Source organism: Ochlerotatus camptorhynchus, unplaced genomic scaffold (assembly GCF_037179485.1).
Source record: "Ochlerotatus camptorhynchus isolate MF236.1 unplaced genomic scaffold, CSIRO-AGI_Acam_v1.1 ptg000171l, whole genome shotgun sequence".
NCBI classification, from domain to species: domain Eukaryota; kingdom Metazoa; phylum Arthropoda; class Insecta; order Diptera; family Culicidae; genus Ochlerotatus; species Ochlerotatus camptorhynchus.
In genome coordinates this window covers 811,084-829,914 of record NW_027040661.1, presented here as the reverse complement: position 1 = coordinate 829,914, position 18,831 = coordinate 811,084, and positions in this window count along the sequence as shown.

Here is an 18,831-nt window from a genome sequence, read left to right as displayed (position 1 = left end):
AGGTTCCAAACATATTCACTCAAGTTTCGGAAACTTACTAATTTTAGTCATTTCAACACAACTTTATAAATAAAAGTGCACCTAACATCACTAATCTTAATGTTGCAGAACTATGACAGAGAAGTGGCTTTCACCTAAAACTTATTTAAGTTAACTTAAATTCAGTTTATCTTTACCTGTGTTTAATTAAAAACCTATAAAATAACAAACGTTGCAATCGAATAAATGGAATGTCAATTTGATTGTTTCATTGAAGTATATTAATCACCCAATAGAATGGATTAAACCCCATATATACAACATATAGTTTAAGTTCATAACTTTCATTATTCTTTGTTCCCTTTTATTTCGAGAAAAATTGCATGTATCGTAAAATATTACCCCATTTTTCCTTTTTTCGCTCGTTTTGAAAAAAATAACATTTTTCGCCGTTCGTAATATTTGAACAGGACCCCTAGAGGAAAATAATGTCTCATTTGGTCAATACCACCGATTTATCTCAGGAATATAACTTTTTATGTAAAAATTTGTGGTCTTGAGAAGGACCGATTGCTCGATCTCCACTACGTTGCCCGATGCAAAAATGTACACCTGCCCAATATCATCCGGTCGCAGTGCCGCGATAATGTTCAGCACGACGGCAAAGAGAGAGAGGGAGAAAATCTGCTTGCACCACGTCCTCCGAAGTGGAAATGAACATAGGCGTCGTGCCATCGTAGCAGCGCTGTTTTATACTTTTCAGGTTCAAAAGCAGAACGATGTGCAACCAACTGGTACTCGATTATGACGACTGGGCTTGGGAAAACAGTGATAAAATTATCATTTGTATAGTTTTCAATAGTTGTTTTACGGAAAATTGGAAAAGTATTTATTTCCACAGATTTGTAGAGTTATTTCCTCTCGATTGGGGTATTTGAATTTTGATTTCATTTATAAATGACAAAGTTACCAGCGTTCAAAACCTTATATCCATATTTTATATAGGAATTGATCAATAATTGATGATTTGAGAAGCTCAAAATGATTTGGTAAGAGACTATGTTGCGTGACGTTACAACGTTTTGCACTTATCAACTACACTACTCAACAACAACAACTCATCAAAACATTTTGAGCTACTCAAATCAGAAAATCTAAATTAATTCTTGTACAAATTTAACACACTTTCCAAATCTGGAATAATATGTAAGAGTTAATTTAAAAAAAAAAAAACAAAATCATTACAGTATAAATAAACAGGTAGTGGTAGTGAAAAATCCGTTGAAACGTGACATAGTCAAATTAGTCTATTTGAAGAGCGTAGGTGACTTAACGCAGCTACACAGCAAAAAATGAATTTTAATATTACATCCAAGAGGATGCACTTCAATCATGTCGAAAATCTCATGTAATTTATATGGCCATAAAATAAACAAATGCAATTAAAGCAGCGCAACGTAAAGGAACAACGGATTGTCTAGCGATGCTTTCATCTGATATTCAACTGGCCTTTGCGCACAAGGAGTAATTGGATATAAAGGGCGTATTTAATTCTATTTCCATAGACATACTGTCAGACAATCTGCACAGTAGTGGATAACCCGGTATTTTAAATAATTTCTTGTATAATTTGCTGTCAGAAAAACAAATGGTTTAGGTCCCGTACTTTATAGTTTCTATGTCAAAGATATTGATAACTGCTTAGATAATCGATGCACGCTTAGACAGCTTGCAGACGATGCCGTGGTTTCCCTGAGAGGTCAACGTGCGGAAATCTTGCAAAATTCTCTGCATAATTCTCTGCATAATCTGTCCTTCTGGGACAGAAATTTGGGGATCGAGTTTTCACCGCAAAAAAACTGAATTGGTAGTGTTTACAAGGAAGCGGTTTCCAGCCCAACTGCGTCTAAATCTTTTGGGCAGAGACATTACCCAATCTTTAACTTTCAAATACCTTGGAGTCTGGTTTGATTCAAAATGCACTTGGGGTACCCATATTACGTATTTGAAACAAAAGTGTCAACAAAGGATCAACTTTCTACGATCAATTTCAGGGACATGGTGGGGTGCTCACCCGGAAGACTTGATTAAACTATATAAACGACTATTATTTCAGTTCTTGAGTATGGCTCTTTTTGCTTCCTCTCGGCAAGAAAAAGCCACCTAATTAAATTGGAACGTATTCAATATCGTTGTTTACGTATTGCCGTTGGCTGTATGCATTCAACACACAATATGAGCCTAGAGGTTTTAGTGGTCGTAAAACCCCTGCAGAACCGTTTCTAGGAGCTATAGATCAAATGTAGTGTCAGTAACAACCTTGTGATTGAAAACTTCGAAGCAATGCTCGAATTGAGCACCCAGACTATGATCTCTCAATGAAACAGGCTATTCAAGGAGTTCCAGGTCAACTTCGACCTATCTCAATTCCCCGTATTTTTGCTGAAAAGTACCAACAAATCAATTGCAATGGAAGATTTTTCACTGAGGGATCACGCATTGATGGATCCACTGGCTTCGGTGTCTTCAATGAATACTCAACCGCCTTCCGGAAACGTCAGGAACCTTGTTCCGTTTATGTTGCTGAGCTAGCAGCAATCAATTTCGCATTGGGGATGATTTCCGATATGCCCATAGACCATTACTTCATCTTCTCCGATAGTCTCAGTTCGATTGAGGCTATTTGGTCGATGAAACAAGGTAGGGGAGCGTGTCGCGTCTACCCTGGCCGCGGCCTAAGCCTGATACTATTTTTGCATTTGTAGTATTGTGTGGCAAGTATAAATATACTCTTTGCCTAGGGAAGTCGTGATTTTTTTGACGTTGGATAACGTCTTTCGGCAACATACGGGGGTACAAAATTGAAATCAGTCATTTTGGATGCGTTACGAAAAATTAAAAGATTTTGAACGATAATAACTCAACCGTCTCTCGATAGATTTACGAGATAATGGCATCAATCGATTGAAAATATTTCTAGCAATTTGCTGAATGTTTCAAAACTATTGATTTCATTCTGTAAACTATTGAAAAATGGTTAAAAGTAAACCATTGTCTTAAGATGGTGAAAATCGATTGATTTTTTTTTATATTCTTATACTTCTCCAACCGAGACATCAGATGCGAGTATCTGACACCTCTGATATTTTCTGTTCTACTATATAAGCGTCCAACAAGGTCGCCCGTTCCATCATTGTCTATCCGATCGTCGACCCAGCAGCAGAGCAGCAGAGCAGCGGAAGCAGAGCAACGGCAGCAGAGCAGCGGCAGCAGAGCAGCGGCAGCAGAGCCTGGGGGCGAAAGGGCAACTACGCCGAGTGCGTTGGTGCCAGTGCTCCGGTATACTGGGCCGCCGTCATGGAATTCCCAGCTGCTGCAGTTCTCAGTCGGTCGTATTCACCGTCTGCTCCGCAAGGGCAACTACGCCGAGCGCGTTGGAAAAATGGCCACAACATTATCAAGAAAGAGTTTAACGATTAATTTTCTAATGCCTTTCCGACACTTGAATATCGAAAGTTGAATCTTCGCAGAGCCATAGATTCCATTTTTATTGCATTTCTACAAAACTTATTTCAGAATCGAACTCGTCTTCACAGACTGTGTGAAGAAGAACGATGCATCATCGAACACAACCCGTTCCGTTCCAAAATCGTCTTCATCACAACCTCCAAAACAACCATCTACCCTCTCGACATCTCGAGTGGATTTCCCGGTTCATCATACCACCTAGCGCTGTTCTACTGATTGGTAATAATATTTACCCGGAGTTCACCGCACTCGTGGTTGAAGCAAAGCGCCCGGCATGCAAACCGCTCATCAAAATCGCCATCGCCATCCGGTACCCATGCTCGGCATAACCATCATTCCAAAACCACAACCAAAACGGCCCTTTTCAGGGCCACCAATAATTTCTTTCCAGAATATCACAGTTACACTTAAATTTGGGGACTATACTGGGGTGTGGGAACGCTGGAAGGGGAGATGCTGTCTGTCTTCGAACTACCAACATCATTCCAAAGCTCCTCCAGGGCGACAGAGTAGAGCAAACCCAACAACATCAGCCCAACAAAACGTATCTAGTATACAACCCTTCCAACTTTTTTTTTTAAATTTCTAGGCTGGACCGGGAATCATACCCTGCTGTCTCAGTATGGCCTGTATCCTGTATCCTGCGTAATAAAATACATCCATCCATGGCTGCTTGCTTTTACCTTGACCTGTTCATATTCTTGATTTATTTGTTGATGCTCCGTCACCACAAGCTTCTGCTGCTATGCCTGCAAGGTTCCAATGCAATTGCTTGCAGATTTCGTTTCAGCATAGAGTGTGGCCGACGTACCTTCACCACTCCCTCAGATACTTCTTGAATTTCTGTTGATATCGGGCTTCCGATAATATCGACGATGGAACTCGTTCGAGATCTAATTGTGACACCTTCAGTCCGTAGGTACGGTAGATATCGGTTAATGAAGACCTGCAGCTTTTGTTCTGTGTTGATACACACCATGTGTCACTGACGTATAACAGAACATATTTCTCGTTGTATGTTCAAATCCGTGTTTGGGGTTTGATCTCCAGATATTTCGTAAGCTCGCAAAGGCAGTGCTAGCCATCTTGATTCGTGCTCTTATGTCGCTCTGGGTCCCGCCGCCTGTCGCTATCAGAGCTGAGTGACCTATGTTTTTAGAAATTTCTCATACAACTAGAAATTTTTTATTAAATTTATTTTGAAATCAGATCATATGTATGAGTGTGTAGGGTGGGTTAAAATTGGCGATTGAATTTGTTAAATCCAATAAAGATTTTTTGGTCAGTTATAATATTTTGTCATGTTTTATAACTAACTGTACGGTTTGTAAATTTTAGTTTAAAAGGGTGTTGTGTGTTTTATGTTAATTGTAGCGTTTGTATTTACTTTTTGATTAGTTCAAGGGTCATTGAAAAGCGCATCTGTTAAAATTTGAAAAAAAGGTGACTTTCCCGCTCGATTCCCCTCACCAAACCTGTTTGCTGTGATCGCATAAGTGTCTCATACTGTTTTAACGAAAACCGTTTATAACTTTCAAACAGAAAGAGAGAGAGAATGAGAGAAAGAGAGAGAGAAAATTTGAGCCAGCTAAAGTTCTGAAAGAGTCTAGGATGAATATTTTACGTCAAATGAACGTCAAATTTAATGTATGTATTTGTTTTTTGGGGGTCACCCTAATATACTTACAGTATAAAACATTAACCATTATAATAGTGATAGAGAATAAGTTTCTTAGTCGGTCTACACATTTGTTCATAATTTTGGCAACCTTGAAAAGATGATATTACATTTTAGAACTCACCAGCTATTGCACATCAAAAGATTGGCTAAAATAATTAGGTGTTTCATGCTGCCTTTGACAGCACTTACCGCCAGAGGGCGAGCAGCCTTCAATCGTAGGGCTGGTGGTAAACTGACTTGAGAATGTATGGCGAAATTCACTTTTAATTAAAAATATCAATAATGAAATTTATCCGCTATATTATTTCTACATAATGTGACCACAGACAAACAGATATAAGACATTGAATATTTTTCACTATATAACATCGTCGCCAAAACACTACCACCATCTGTTGAGTATACTGTGATGAGCAGTACGCTGAAAAGATGGCGGTAGTGTGCAAGAAATGTTGCAAACAAAGGTGGAAAGTAGCATACAATATATGGAATGTTGCATGACATGTCTCAGGAATTTACACGATCTATAATGTAAACTTGTATGATATATGACGCTCCATTTATGTGCATCATAGTAACGGAAATTTACACTACTTTTTGACGTAGGACTACGTCTGTGATTTCTATATGGGGGTACACTTTATGAAAACCAAAAATGGAACATGTAACAAAATTATGAAAGATTTTGAATGTTAATAACTCAGCCGCCCCTGGACCGATTTTAAGAATTTTATCACAAATCGATCAGAAATATTTCGGCGCATCTGTTTAATTCAAGACTCACCATTGAAAATTGCACGAATATGCAACTGTTGCTTTGATAATTAAAATTATCACCGATTGCCTGCGAAAAGCGATTTCCCTAACACAGATTTCAAAGTTGAATTTCATCCGGTCTCACCAAACGGTGTTTATTCAATCACCGCGTGGTGAGGGGTGGTGTTCTCCAGTACACAACGAAAGGCTGTCTGCTAGCAGCGAGATGCAGCCCACATGAGCATCCATAGAAGGAGGATGACGCAACACCGCTATTGATCGGGATCAGTAGCGTCATACTAAAGAGTATAAACAGAGTAACAACAATACATACAGAACCCTGCTGAAATTCCTATTCCTACACATAACATAAGCTCCTGCTGCAGTTAACACATAAGATTTATTATATAAGACCACGTAGTTCTACGTCACCATTGCGTACAACCCCATAGGGCTGTCCCTTGTAGTTTTTTAGCTGTGTACATACCATAAAACTGGTTTATCCACCGAAACATTTACTCAATTGAACAATCATTTAGAAAGAAACTATTGACCTCAAATTAATTACTCAAGCACAATCAAGAATTTTCCGTCTAATGCAGGTTTGGAACCACCACCACCCACTTCTCATTTTGTCAAATGTTGCTCATTGTGAGTGCCTCATTTTGTTCATGGTAACCATACTATATAATTTTTATGGAAGGTTATCTTGAGCTTAAAGCGTTGAAGCCATTTCATTTGGTTTATGTATTCGCAAAAAGACCATACATGTGACTCGCTGAGCAATTCGAGCAAAACTTTATTCATCTACTATACTGCCCACAGTCACATATCAGTCCCATATTTGCTTGATTTCCTATCCATATGGGACAGTTATGCGATTATGGACAGTATAGCTACATGAATTGTCTATAGCTTACTCTGTTGTAATCTCCCGCGTTCGCTATAGCGTCACAGCGTCTGTAAACAACTCATACACGACTCGTATGAAGCTCAAAAAAGTACAAAACCTTAAAATCCCCAGTCCCACACATACGTGCATCTACATGGCCGCACTATTTTAAATGATACCCAACTTTTGCGAGACTATAACCACTGGATCCGCATCGACCACTAGCTGTGTGAGATTGTATGTGCTTTGTCCAAGAGTTTGTGCACATCTGAGTCTGACATCAACTTTGCTTGATAATAGTTTATTTGAAGAGCACCCTCTCCAAACCGAAGTTAAACTGTGACTCACACATTGAATTCTCACTTCCTTTATTGTGCTACACAGCAAAAAAATAATTTTGATATCACATCAAAGTGGATGCACTACAATCATGTTGAAAATTTCATGTAATTTTTATGACCACATAAATAAACAAATGCAGTAAAAGCAGCGTAATGTCAGTTCATGCATTGTATTAATGATAATTTTGTCCTTTTTAGCAAGTAATATTACACCATATTTTCGACATGATTGTAGTGCATCCACTTTGACGTAATATCAAAATTATTTTTTTGCTGTGTACTGTATTATATAAATATCTTGTTTCTAAACATTGATTGATTAAATTGCGATTCCATTTGTAGATCGTTTCCTTTTGGAGCTCATTCAGTACTTTGACTATATATGTTTAGTATTACTTCTGCGTGAAGTCAACGATTTACATAGTTGAAGATGCTAATTTCAAATAACAGACTAAAGTGGTAATTTTTATACGATAGATGGAGGAGATGAAAGTATAGAATTGATAGTTCCGTTTAGAGTACGGTAGTGTGAAAATTGCATATAGAGAGTAGAAAGCGAGATAGGACAACTTTAGGAAGGTACAATTCGGTTTTATCATCTCTCTCTACCAAACACCTCCTTTGGAGAGGGATGATAAGGGGTGTAAACCCCCCCTCCCGCCACCACAGTGGTGCCGTACTCTAAACGGAACTATCAATGCTATACTTTCATCTCCTCATCTATCGTATACAAATTACCACTTTAGTCTGTTATTTGAAATTAGCATCTTCAACTATGTAACTCATTCAGGCTCAAGACGAACCAAAAATAACTTATGCTTGCTTACAACATAGGCTGGAACAAAGGAATATTTTTACTTTTGTCACTCGGCGTTCGAAACTGTCCATGGTGAAATAGGGCGGGGTGGAGGTGGGTGCTTGTAGGCAAAAGATAATTAAAATAAAATGTAACAATTATAGTACATCAAATTTGAAGGAAAACCGAAACGTATTTCAACCAATATAAATTATTTCTTAACATGGGATCTATTTGCATATTTCTTTCTACATGTGTGAACATTAATGTATTAAAAAACTTTGTAAATTAAAATAATTTAAAAATTACAGATTTCAAACAAAAGGGCATGGTTTAAAAATATCAAAAATCAAAAAAAAGAAGGTATTTTCTGTTGCTCTAACAAAAATTTGAAGAATTTTTCATAATCATTTGGAAAAAATAATCGCAGCTGAAGGTAAATCAAACTAAAATTAAAACTTCATAACTAAATTTTATAATTTAAAAAGATAGTTTTATATAGATTTATCCAGAAAAGTTTTTATGTATTATTAAATAAAAAAAATACACTAAGAAGGGCATGAGAATTCACAGAATGCGCATTTCATTAAGACATACACAAACATATAAACTTACGGGATTAATTTTTAAGGACAATTGATCGTCTTTAACCAGATCCAAGCAGATTTATCTAGAGCAAATGAAAGTTTATTCTAAATTTCAAGTAAGTCTAAATAAAATTAGTAATACATAAACATAAATTTTATGTTATTTTTGTATCAAAGTTAATTCTGAGCAGATTTTCAATAAAGTCTCAACATAAAATTCAAAGGATTTGGAGTCTTTGAATATTGCATAGATACTTTGAGGAGATTCCCTGAGAAGAATTTTTAAGAAAATCCTGAGGATAAATGCCAAGTTATTTTGCTCCAGAGTAATATTTCAAAGGAAATTTAAAGAGCGATATAGTAAAAAAATTGAAGTTATTATTGCAAGAAATATAATGCATTCATAGAGAATTGTAGACTGATTGTTTACCACAGAAATTTTACTATTGTTGTTTGTGGAAATTTCTATAATTCATCACTGCCCATAAATGGAGATATGGCTAATATACCAAACACAATATTCTGAGTAGAAGCGGGTTAAATTTCGAAAAACTTTGCTCGTAAAATGTGGAAAAATCTTTATTCATATGGCATATTAATAATTTAAATTTTTCAATCAAATTTAGTTTTTCAGTAATCTTTTACTACATTGTCATAAACACAGATCATACCTAAATACCACGTCTTCGTTTATGGACAGACCAGAGAAAAAGACAAAATTATTTTTAGACAATGCTTATACGATCTTTGAGGAAATACTAAGAAGAGTTACAAAATAATTTCTAGATGAATTTTATTACCAGAGGATATTTTCTAACGTATTTTGCGCGAAATTTCAAGAAACTCCTTAATACCCCGTTCACATTACAGCGTATATCACGTGATATACGCTATCTTGCAATGAGCACTGGAAATCCTATGTATGAGTGCTCATTGCAAGACAGCCTATATTATGTGATATAGGCTGTAATGTGAAATTATTTAATTGAATTTTGTTAAAATCTCTGGAGAAATTCTTAAATGATCTTAAGGGAATTAGATACAGAAATCTTGACATCAACTTAAGAAGCATTTATCAGACTTTGAAAAATTTAATCCTTTTGCATTTAAGGCACAAATCTAAAAGGTGTCCTCAACCCAATAATACCAGGTAAAATTCACAAACACCAACTCGTTCAAGTATACAACTAACGGAAAGTAAACTCAATAGAAGAGTTGAAAAAAGAAATAAATTTAGAACAATGGACAATAGACCTACATTTATATGGGGCACATTTTTCATCATTTTTTTCAACGGGCCAACCCCTAGATTTGTGCCATTAGGTGAGAAAACCACTCTCTGCCAGCTCATTAGGATGTAACACGAGCTGGCGCTTTTGATTTCAAATTTGTATGGAGAAATAATATTACTTCACTGTTAGTTTTATTGTTATCGGCAAAAAAAACAAACGAAATATTTTTGAAACATCGATCAACTTTATGTGGAATATATCGCGAATTGGTTGCCTGTAATTTACTGATTACCAATTCACGATATATTCCACGTAAAGTTGAGCGATAATACAAAACCATTAATGGACCTTACTGACTACCATAACCATTACCATTTATGTTCTCAAATCATAAGTAAAAACGGTCTTATGAAGTTCTCTTTCTGAAAATGTATGGAGAAAACAAGAATTTGGAATGGTAATGGTTCTTAACAATCCATTATTTGTAAGGTCCAGTTCCAAAAAACCATAATACATAAGGTTAAAACTTTATCATTAAACGTAAATGTAAAGTTCCATAACCATTTCAGTTAAAGTTTAGCAGGGATTATAAACAATTTTTAACCATTTTAGGTAAGGTCAATTTATGGTTCGCGTTTATGCGGGCAATCATCCAACAACATTACATACCGAATCACCATCCGCTTATCCTTGGTTGACGATAATAATATAGGATTTTCTAATTAACATGGAGTAGTGACACAATTTATCATAGTGATGATGCAAACGGTTATTGAACACAGTTATTTAGCATTCCATTACGAACATTATGGGAGATTGCATACACACATAACATATAATAGATGTTCCACGCCCCTAAAAAGTTTCGCTTCATGTGGCGTCAAAGGGGGTTATTCCGAGAATCGAAGTGACTTTTGTCACTAGTGAAGTGACTAAAGTCACGTCGTGGTGAAATTTATAATTGAAAGAACACACTCTTTCCGAAAAATTAAAGCGACCCGTCATAAAGCACACCAAATACGGGTTCGTTTTTCATACCAGGCCTTCTCCGGAAATATATTTTCCTAATTTTTCAACTTTATTGCTTGTCTCATTGTTCTGAGACCACACTTATAAGAGTAATTCATGACAGCTCATGTTCATTTATACTGATTTCATTTTAATTTGTTGACAAATGTGAAACTACTTCGATCACTTTTGAGTAATTATGAGTTACTCAAATTTACTCGCTGTGAAAATATTAACTCTGAGTGCAGCTATCTTGCCCCTAGACTTTAACTGAACAGTTCCTTTGATTAGTGTGCATATTACGTTATATCAGACATAGTCTGAATATGTAATTGCACGCTATCTAATACCCCGGACAGACTATGGCTTATATCATGTAATATAGGCTGTCTTGCAATGAGCACTCATACATAGGATTTCCAGTGAAAACTTGATGTATGAGTGCTCATTGCTAGACAGCATATATTACATGATATAAGCCATAGTCTGTACGGGGTATAAAGCACCGTCCAGACTGAGCAGATATAACATAGAAGTAACTCTAAGAACAGAAGGTCCCGAAGAAACGTGTTCAACTTTTTGGCTTAGCTCTGGTACTCTCTTCGGTCCCAAGCTAATCGATGCACCCCTCGAAACATAGGAAAATCCACGAACCCCTCATTTTATCTGTCAAACTTTCATAGCGAATCAAAAAAAAAACATATTATAGTACTAGAATTTCCACTAGAATGGGGTACGTTAATCCATTTGCTTAGGACCAATAGGCTAATCAAGTAGTGAGCCAATTTAAAATCGTTAGTTTCCACCGGTTGACAATACTTCGCAGAATGTATTCAAACGATTTCTTGACTGTTATTAGATTTTTACGACGCGTTGCTCTCACATTTTGCAAGGTTTTTCTGGAAATGAAACATACGCACTAAAAAATGCGACTGATTTCGAGTTGCCTATAATAGCACAGCAGGTTAACCCGCAGTTCAAATGGAAAGATTGCCGAAGAAAAAGAGGTTTCCGACAATAGTCACACTCACTTGAGAAGTTTGGAGCATTGTTCAGACAGTTTCTAACAATGCAAATAACTGTAAACAAAAGACTCGTCAAATGTGTGCATAACGCTGAGAAAATGCTAATAGAGGCACGGCTGCTGCTTAGACTGACGAGAATCCGTAAATTCCCCTATTTGAATTTCGTAGAGACTGAAAATACATTTCCAAAGCACAACATTGCCCAGTTTTATATAATACTTCAACTTTAGTATGTTAAAACCTGTTATTACTTTTTTCCCAGTATAATCAATTGAGCTGAAGGTTGTTATGTTCAGACTGGAGATTTATGAAACAATGTGTTTCAAAATATCGATTTTGCTCCACTCCACTCAATCAATTCCAAATCCGGATCATTTCCCCAAAATTTCAGGTCATTTGATTACGAACTCATACTGCACTAGCCGTTCATAGGAAAAGTTATTGTTATCGTTTCATCCCTTCGCCATTATGGAGAAGTTTGATATCAGTACTTATCGTAAATTTTCTGATGCGAAACCACCCTAATGTATAGCATGTTACAAGGTGTGTTTTTTTTTTGTGATTTTCATTGATATAAAATGTAATAACGCCCCTAATAAATAAATACCATAAAAGAATGATAACCCAAATGATTGAACTATTGAAAATATAATAAATTATATTCATAGCATCCCAAATTCGCGGAGTCACAATGTTCAAAATATTTTTTATCAGGTTAGGGGAAATGGATGTAATGCCGGCCTAAATGGCCCTAATTTGGGTTCATACATAAATTCAGCAATCGACTAAATTTTCAATAGCTGCCAAAAATATCCTTTAGTACCGTCCCAATGACGCGTTCATCTAGATAAAATTGTTAAATAGCAGATTTTTAGCGACGGGCCCAATGTTAGATCCACAGGCCAACATTAGAGCCATTCCCCCTACATAATTTATTAGCAGAAATTAAGGTTTTAGTGCTGTATATGGATGTTTTTGTAGTGAACCATCCTAAATTGAATGTAAGTATCCTTATACCCTGGACAGACTATGGCTTATATCATGTAATATAGGCTGTCTTGCAATCATACATTGGATTTCCAGTGAAAACTAATTGTATGAGTGTTCATTGCAAGGCAGCCTATATTACACATGATATAAGTCATAGTCTGTCCGGGGTATTACGTTTTGCTGTTACTGCAGAGCAAAAACAATAAAACGATGACAAACAAGGCCATTAGGTTTTTATAGGTTATTATCGCACCAAAATGTTCCTTTGTGACGGAAGAGTTACCAGAATTAGTCTCTTCTGAAAGGTACCGAATAATTGCTAAGTTGACGTCGTTACGACCCGACGATACGACGGGTTCAAAATTGTACAGTTCAACACATCGATGAACGACCTAGCTAAACAACAAAAACTGGCATATACACGAACAATCACGAATGGTTGCAGCAAGTCTCGCATTTTGTATCGTTACTATTGACAACAGCGACATGGAGGAAGCGGAGGAAACGAAATGATGAAAAGAAACCTTCAGAAAATAGGAATATAATAAAAAGTAAAAGCAAGGGGCGAACCAAAAGTAGGGTATACAAGGTAAAAATAAAAATTGACGATGGCCCGATCGAATGCAATAATCTCTACCTAACGTTTATTTTTTGGGGCCTAATGGGCATATTTGCTATACCGGTTCGGTAAGGCACTTTATACAAGTTTTTATTATTTCATACCAACGTGATCCGCCCTGGTTTCATTATATCTTGTTTTTCCGGTTTTCTGTATTTATGTACATAATTCTCTTTGTATACTTAGGATGAATTCCATTTGGAAAAATTAATAGACAAAAACACAAAAATAACGTGACTGTACAACTCCGTAATAGTCTCGTCGTTAGGCGCCTGTAAATGTTTAAGAGCTGGTATTAAATGGCTTCCCTTTCTCGCTCGCGTTGGCTTTCGCTTTGTGGCCTAGCTGATGCGGACGAATGAAAACCAACAGCAGGCGGTGTATGTGAGTGTGCATGACCGGAAAGCCCGGGACGATTATTATTACGGGGGCGCACTGTGAGAAATTGAAGGCGAGGGTATGCGTATGAAGTGGATGATTAAATTTCCAAGAAAAACTTTATCTTCGACCTTCGTTACATGGTCCATCCATTTTGTATTCAGCAGCTGAGGTATCGCCTCTATTGCCCCTATATTTGATAAAAACGGATTTTTCATTCAAAACCTTTTTTATTTGTATGGAAAAACCACTTAGTCCGAATACGGAAATGGACATATACGGAAAATGGCTCTAATGTTGGCCTATGGATCTAAGATTGGGTCCATCGCGGAAAATCTGCTATTTATCAATTTTATCTAGCTGAACGCGTCATTGAGACGGTACTAATGGATATTTTTGGTCGCTATTGAAAATTTAGTCGATTGCTGAATTTATGTATGGGCCAAAATAAGGGGCATTTAGGCTGACATAATATCCATTTCCCCTATTCAAAACATGAAGTTAAATAGATATCTACTATAAAGAAATGAAACATATTTTTTTGTTTCTTGATTTGTTTTCAGTCGATCTTGTTTTCCGTGCTGAGCACCAATGCTACCGACACCAGGGCGGCAGCTCCCACACCTGGACCCTACCTATCGACCCATCAACTCATGAACCGAGGAAGGTGTGATCAGAGGTGTTATGAACCCAGGCTGCTGGAGTGAGGGGTAATCACGCTTACCACCACACCACCGGCGCCGCTTAAAATGAAATAATTACGGAATGGTTACTGCTCCTAAAAGAATATCAAAATTTGTTAGGGTATAAAGCATCTTAGCTCAGGAGTCCTTTAAGGTTCTCATTTGGTACCTCTTCTATGTATGTAAACGACATTCTCTTCATTCTCAAAAAAATAAAATTGCTAATCTATGCCGACGACATGAAGCTCTTTTTGCAAATAAGAAATGATGAAGACATCAATATATTCTAGAGTGAAATTCACATATTCTACACATTGTATAAAAAAAAAACCGATTAGAATTGAATGTAAAAAAATGCAACTTAAAATCATTTAGCAGAAAACAAACAACATCAAACATTTCAATTGAATTAGGAAATCAGTATATAGAAAAATGTGAAAGAGTTAGGGATTTAGGGATTATCTAAGACTCCACACTAACTTTCATAGACCATTACAATACAATAATGCACAGGGCAAATAACATGCTAGGCTTTATCAAACACTTTTGCTTTAACTTTCAGGACCCATACACAATTAAAACACTATATATTGCCTATGTGAGGTCAATACTGGAATATTGCAGCAGTCTCCATTTTCAATCACTCACAAAGAAAGATTAGCATCAGTACAAAAGCAATTTCTATTATATGCCCTTGGTAAATTAGGTTGAACATCATTTTCTCTTCCATCATATGAAGCACGCTGCATGCTTATAAACATACAAACATTAAAAGAGCGACGTGAATATGCAATGGTTTCGGTTGTAAACGATATCGTTTCGCAGCGCATATACTAAGCAAAACTTTTATCAAAATTAAATTTTTATTCAACTACTCAACAACTCAGAAATCGAAATTTATTTGCCATAACCTATCATCGTACAAATTATGCAAAATTTGGGCCATTAAATCGCATGCTGGTGTCTTATAATCAATATTGCGAAACCATTGACTTTCCAATGTCTCGGCATAAACTAAAACAATATTTTAACTCCATACGGAATCATAACTCGTAAGAAGTATTTTTTTTTTAATATTCTTAAGAAAAACAAATTTGTATTTGTATTTGTACTAGTCTACATCGGTTGATGAAAATAAATAAATAAATAAAGTCCTGAAATAGAGAACATAAAAATGCAATTTTCTTCTAACAGAATAGTAGAATAGTAGAAAACTGCCAGATGGCAGAGCTTACACAAGCCTTTTAAAATGGGTCTGATTTGGGATTCGATCCGGGACTGTTGGGGTTTGCAGCTTCGTTCGATTTAACTGGACTACGGTTTTTTTTCTCTTTTATGAGGCTGGTTGATAAAAATGAAGTCACAACTCATGTTTTCGATGTTTACCTTGCTGAAAATGCAATTCACATCGCATTGAAATGCAAAACACTTCAATAAAAAAATTCGAAGTTTGAAACACTAGAAATCAACGTGTATAACACATTGAACTATAGTGAAATACTTTTAAAATAAATGTGATTGTGCATTTGAAATATCAAGTGTGGACTATTTTGAATATTTTAAAAATGTACCAATTATGACATATTGATTGATATGGAGTATTGCCATAGTTAGTATCTATGTATGTATGGGATAATACCATACCTTATTCACATAGTCTAGGGTCAATGACGTTTTCGGCAATTCCTATACACTGGGAACTGCGGACTTACTCAATGTGTAGTGCAGTTACTCTTCTTAGGTAACAAGAATGTAAACAAACTTTATGAGAGTCATGGGGCTCAAGCACTCCTGGCTCAGACTTTTTTGCGGGATTCAACAGAAAAAGAGCAAAACAATGTTCTACTAGAGAAAATTTTCAATCAGTTTGCTTTAAAATTAAATCGATCGAGTCCACATGGAAAAGACAACAACTGTGTTTTTAAAAAAGTAATACGTTTTCAGCTTTATAAGTCAGTTTTTCCAGCGTTCTGCTGTAAAGTAGCTGAAAAAAGCTGCATGTACAGTTACAAGCAGAAGCTAGCGAAATAGTTTTAGTGAGCTCATCATTTTTACAACCATTATTCAATTTGTCAGTCGCACTGAATAACAGCAGCCAATAAACGCTAATGTCACTTCCATGCAGCTGTTAATCAACTTTCAATTTGTAGCTGCAAAACAAAGCTAATAAAGTTAATATGTTACTCATTTTATGGCATACACACAACTAACAATAATAAATAACATAAAAATCAATAGTGCCTTTTCAACCTGTACTCAGCTAATAGACTGTGTTATAATTTTAACTAGGTTTATTTTTAGATGAGTGCAGTTTTACCATAGAGGTAACTCTAAGACCACTGGGGCCCGAAGAAAATCATTATTATTTTTGGGTCACTCAGTACCAGAACAACGGTCCCAAGCAGTCCCAAGCTATTTCACTCACCCCTGCATGTTCTGCATGAATCCACACACCCCTGATGTTATCTGTCAAACTTTCATAGCGAATCAAAACAAACATAGTGTAGTAATAGAATTTCAACTAGAATAGGGTACGTTAATCGTTTGCTTGGGACCAATAGGCTACTAAAGTGGTGAGCCAATTTAAAATCGTTAGTTTCGTATTGATTGTTGGTTTTACAGCTTTTACTCCAGATTTACAAAGCTGAATTAAGAGTCAAAGTCGAGAAAAGTGATACATACGAACTATTATCAACCGGTTGAAACTAACTAACATCGATTAACTTACTCCATTCTAGTCGAAATTCTAGTACTACACTATGTTTGTTTTGATTCGCTATAAAAGTTTGACAGATAAAATGAGGGGTTCTGTCAAACGGGAAAATGTTGAAAGGCATTTACCTTTTAAGTTCACAATCAACTAAGCATTAAGAGCTTGTCTCAACCGTCCCAATAGCCATAAGTAGCTGACGAAGATTTGCTTGTATAGAGGTTGAGTAATGGGGTGTTTGCATCTGTGCGGATTTGCTAGCGCTAGTGTATTAGCAAACTAGCACGAATTTCAGTTGCTTCTGAAATCTCATGCTGTTAGACGCTGATGCCCTGTTTACATTATGCTGGTGAGCTTTTTTGCAAGCAGCTGGCTCATTAGCGCTAGTGAAAAAGCATAAGTGTAAACACCCCATAAAGGCTGTTCTCATATTCGTGCATCATTACAATACAACTTAAGGCTGTATAAATGAAATGAGCAAAGCGTTTATCCAACCGGTGGAAACTAACGATTTAAAATTGGCTCACCACTTAACTAGCCTATTGGTTCCAAGTACAGCTTAAACATCAAAACAGTGCATTTTTAAATATTTTAACCTTATGTTTATTTGAAAGCTTGTCGAAAATGCATTCTTTTCCGATATTGGACATAATGGAAACTTTAAAATTGACAAAAATCGTAGAAAATAAACTTTTAGGAAACAAGTTGAACTTCGTTTTCGCACATAATTTATAATTTTTTTTTGCTGAAAACTTTTTGCGTAGTCCAAATAACTGTTCCAGTTGAAAAAAACGTTTTTTTTAAATGGTACACATTTTTTTCTAAAAGTTGAAAGTTTACGTTTTTTGTCAATTATAAATTGTCCATTGTGTCCAATCTCAGATAAAATTAGAATGTTTGATAAGCTCTCAGTTTTTGAGAGGTTTCAGAAACCCTCCTCCCTCCCCTTGCGTATTTATGAATCCCTTATGCCACCATGGTCGTGTGCAAATTGTTGTTAATACTTAAACAGTCCTCTAAGAAACTTTGGGAGGAAATTGTGAATGACATCGGCCATTTGTGCATTCTATCAACCTGTCTTAAGGACTTGTATGAAGAAAACCAGAAATGTCGATTTAAAAAAATTAATAAATAGAACCTATTTCGAAAAAAATATATGGAATATTTAAACGGTAACTTTTTTTTTACCATCGATTTTTTTCAGTTTTCGCTTCTAAAACCGCTGTTTTTGAAAAATGTTCAAATGTCCCTATGATTTTTTTTGTATATCTGTTTGTCCATATGAAGGTGGCGTCATGCTGAGTAGTGAGGCGATTAAAATTGACTACTTACATTAATCCATTTCAAAAAAATTGGAGGAAATCAAGAAAATATAAATCTGTTAAAAACAGAATTGAGAAACAACACTTCAAGGACTGGTTTCTGTACTTACAACATCATAGTTCATATGGACTTAATTTTTACGATACCAGGCATTAACATTAAATTTGCCATACTATAAAATGAGGCTGCCGAACGCAACAAAAGGAACCTGCTCGGCATGAGCTGTGTGAGGCTTCGAAAAATTCAAACTCAATTCAAGCGTGAACCACTGAAACCAGAAATCCCACAGCGTTCGAGCAACAA